This window comes from Triticum aestivum, chromosome 7A (assembly GCF_018294505.1).
Source record: "Triticum aestivum cultivar Chinese Spring chromosome 7A, IWGSC CS RefSeq v2.1, whole genome shotgun sequence".
NCBI lineage: Eukaryota > Viridiplantae > Streptophyta > Magnoliopsida > Poales > Poaceae > Triticum > Triticum aestivum.
In genome coordinates, this window is record NC_057812.1 from 590,196,805 (window position 1) to 590,201,109 (window position 4,305).

A 4,305-nucleotide genomic window follows, 5' to 3' on the forward strand; every position below is an offset into this window, starting at 1 on the left:
ATGAGACTTTGCATGGCATGATGTCACATAAGGATGTGAGGGACGAGAAGAAGCGGCAAAGCAAGGACGAGCAAATGAAGCAATACCTAGACCTCCAAAGACAGAAGCTTGAGATGGAGGAGGCGGCCAAGAAGAGGAAGATAGACATGGAGGAGGCGGCCCGGCAAAGGCAGCTCGACATGGAAGAGGCCGCCCGGCAAAGGCAGCTCGACATCGAGGCCGACAACGTCAAGGTCAGGCAGAGGCAGCTTGACATCGAGGCCACCAATGCCGCCATCAAAGCGAAGGAGGTGGCCCTTGCGATCATGAGCGTGGACTTGTCGAAGATGAGCGACAAGACGAGGGCCTGGTTCGAGGCCAAGCAGAAGGAGATGCTCGACGTCGAAGGCCTGAACAAGGTCGTCCGATCGGCGTGGCCGTTCTTTTTGGAGGCTGGCATGGGTGCCGCCCGCCCGCTGGGCGGCTGGCAGTGTGCCGGCGAAAAAACATTCACTTTGGAGGCCGGCTGTGTTGCCGGCCGCTGGCTGTGTTGCCGACGAGGACAACTATTCATTTTGGAGGCTGGCTATGTTGCCGGCCGCTGCCTGTGTTGCCGGCGATGGTCGTGTAGGCCGCTGGTTTTGTTGCCGGCGTGATGAACTAGGGTCGTGAACTGGGGCTTGGCATTTGAAACGCCCCTTTTTTTAAAATAGACGCGGATAGGATGGGGCAAAAGGATGCGTCCGCGCGGTGGACGTACGACCAACCACCGCATTCTAGAACAGGCCCGGACACGACCTCAAATCCCTATCCAAAGAAACAAAAAACAGGACAAAACGGACGTCCGTTTAAGATCGCGCGGTGGAATTGGCCTTACCGATGTAAATTTACCAACGGAGCGAAACCACCTGATGGGCGTGAGGTCGCATTCCTCCCTATAGCTGGCCAAACGGGCCGTGCTAACTGGGCCGGCCCGGTAGCACGCAGGCCCGGCACGACCCAGGCACGGCACGGCCCGGGCTAAACGGGCCAGGCCCGGCACGCGGCACGCCATGGGTCGTGCCTGGGCCTGGAGGCTAGGCACGCGGGCCGGCACGGCACGGCCCGTTTATGTTTTTTTGAAAAATATAAATATATATGTCCTATATAAATACCGAATACCCTAATATGTTTAATATTTTCATAGTGCATGCGTATTTTATCAGTGCTTGAATCTAAGTAGTAGTAGTGTTATAGTGTAGTCTTTGTATTTTTTATCCTTTTGTAATTATAGAGTATGTCTTGTATTCTTTTATTCTTTTAGATGGGAGTTTTAATGATGTATATGTGCTAATAAAACTCTAGATTTATCTCACATAATAGTCTACCAGATTTTGCAATTTTCTAATTTTTTTGGCCTTTTTTTTGCAGTTTTCAGAGGTATTGCGAAGAAAAAGAAAAAAATCGCGCCAGACGGCCCAGCGTCCTCCAACAGGCCGGCGTGCCTGGGCGTGCCGCGTGCCGGCCCATGTAAACTACGTGCCGTGCCTGGGCTGCTAGCTCCCGCCCGTGGGCCGGCACGGCACGGCCCGGTTATTATTCGTGCCGAGACGGGCCGCGCCGTGCCAGGCACGTTTACGGCGGGCCGGGCCGTGCCGTGCCGGGCCGGCCCGTTTGGCCAGGTATACTCCTCCCCGCCCGTTCCAATCCCGTCGACGCCAACGCCCCACTCTACTCTCTCCGACGCTGCAACAGATCCTGGCACCTGCTATGCCGCCATGCCCTCAACGTCCGGCTCCGGCGCAGGTTCTGCATGTTCCTCACTCTTCTTCTCTTGGTATGCCTTCTATCCTCTTTTCACCCTGCTAGATCTGCTTGATTGCGTTGCAGGGATGAAGGTCAAGGTCGCCGAGCCATACTTCCACAAGTTATCCATGGCTGCTTTTGATTCCGCCCAGACTAGGTAATTTGCACGAACGGTCGATTCCCGATTTCTTACCGATCTATCCAGTTAACACAATTTTGTACGACCTCATTTTAGCTAGTTCAAGATCAATTGAGTGCACTGTGGATCCATAGTTGCAAAACAATTCTGGATATTTCCTTGGCTTAATTTCTGTATAACAAGAGCCCCGCGAGCGAGCTCTCCACCACAAGTAACTGGAATCGACCGCCGCCTCCCTACCAGAGCGCACAAGTCACCGAAACCTCCAGATCTATTCATGTTCCCGGTGTAGCAGACCTGAAGGTGCCTCACATGGTTCGGTGATTTCCTTTTATCTGTGAACTATTGTCGTTACTATAGGAGCAGTCTCGATTGTTAAAGATCACCAATTTCATCTGTTTCTTCCTTTCCTGCGTGTTTGATCCAATTCTTTGATATTGTGGATTTGAATAGGATAGGTTACATTTTTTTTGCGGGTGTAATAGGATAGGTTACGTTGATTGTGGAATTGACGTACCTGCATTTGTGAATGATCTGACTTAGGTAGACTTAGTTGCTAGGGCTCGTCTTGGTTAAAATAATTACTCCCTCCTTCCATCTATATAAGGCCTAACCCCAAATTTCATTTTTCCATCTATACAAGGCCAAACGAGCTAACCAATGCATCTCCCACTTAATTCCTCCTCGCACATCGCGTGGTCGTCCTCGTGAAAACGCAATGGCGGTAGCATTGATTTGCATGCATGCACAGAGCAGTTATTAGGAGTGCTTCACCTCGCCTCCTCCTCCTTTTTCTCCACAAAACTGTTTCTTTTGGCCAATGCATGCATGACTGGAGGAGTTATTGTTGGCTGCATGCAGAAAAAGGAGGAGAGGAAGTTGCGTGTGATGGTGTGAGTGATTAATGAAGTATTATACCCAATATTTGCTCCTCTTTTTATGCAACAGCCTTGGTATGAGAGATTCAAAACTTAGGCCCTGTATAGATGGAAGGAGGGAGTAGCAAACATAGTTGGAAAAAAAATTAAAGGAGGTTAGTCAGAAATTCAGAATCCTATTTCTGTGATGTTTTTCTTAAAAAACAAGCTGCAGCTTGGTATTGCAAGTGGCAAGGAGAGTACAGATTAGCTGCCTATAATATTGGTCTTGTTTGCTTTTAGAGTATATTACAGATTTATTATGTAATGGGAGTGTATATTTGACGTTTGACTGAAAATCAATTGGACATCAGTCAAGTTTTCCAACCAATAAAGAACGACACTTGTATGTATTTGTGTGTCTCTTTTTTGTGCATCTCCGCTGTGTGTATGTCATCAGGAGAAAGGCCAATCCTAATCGGGTTGGAACTAGACTCGGTTTCAAACATATGTGAGCTACAACTATCGCAATAAAAGCCTACTGATCCATCAACGTATCCTCTGTAGGTCTTGCATCAACGTACAGCCTACTTACAATCTTTTGGGAGAAAAACACAGTGATAAGTAGACTACCATTAGAGTCTGCTGGTAACTTGCAGTCTACTCACAGTGATATCTTAAAAGTTAAAGACTAGATACACAAAACTTACAGTCAAATTAGCACTGGAACTTCTACAATTACAGTGTATTTACGCATAATTTGCACTCATATTGTGTGATTATTACAGTGACATTATGACCGGAACTTGTCGAGTCTCAAAGACACCCATTTGCAGCGCCGAGTCATGAGTTGGTATGTATGTACGCGGGTTGGACTGGACCCATTTGCATTCTATGACAAGCAGGTGTAAAACTTTGAAATTACAGTAAGAAAACCTTGCAAGTATAGTACCTCGTGCCATCTACGGATTATAGACACAACTGAACCAACATACACACTGCCTATCATACAGATGACCACACATTGAACCAACATACGCACTGCGCTATCCATAGTGTGAGCAGTTTAACATCTCTCTAATGCAAAAAAGCCTTCTTCTCCATCATTGTTAATTCACAGTCTGAAAGAAAGGATCAAACAAGAATTAGACCAATCATTAAGATATACAGCACAAAGGGAAGCAATTAACACTGAGCCAAAAAGCTGAAAATACATAGTACAAGAGACAGTGAATGATGTAGACGAGCACAATAAATTAGGCAACCTGGAGCCAAAAGTACAACTAAAAAAAGACTGGAAATCATGAACCTCTTTACTGTAAATTTGAAGTATAAAAAATAGAAGTGCTTACATCATCAAAGAAATCAGTAACAAGAAGTCTAGAACTTATCCACCCTGTTGAACTCGCAGAAAAACTATCATTAGCATACTTCTGTCCTTAAGTTCGGAATGTCAGCGCTTGAAAAATGGTTAACAACTTGAGTCCTTGCAGTCCATACTTCCATAATCTTGAATGTAAAGACACCACAATTGTGAGCCTGGTT

The 4,305-nt window shown here is 46.7% G+C and overlaps 1 long non-coding RNA gene across 1 annotated transcript; it reads left to right on the forward strand.

The window, feature by feature from the left end:
• The first annotated feature begins 1,644 nt into the window (after positions 1-1,644).
• Positions 1,645-2,770, forward strand: LOC123152439 (uncharacterized). Its single transcript, XR_006476194.1, has 3 exons — positions 1,645-1,764; positions 1,849-1,921; positions 2,000-2,770. It is a non-coding gene; the product is annotated as an uncharacterized lncRNA (long non-coding RNA).
• The last annotated feature ends 1,535 nt before the right edge of the window (positions 2,771-4,305 follow it).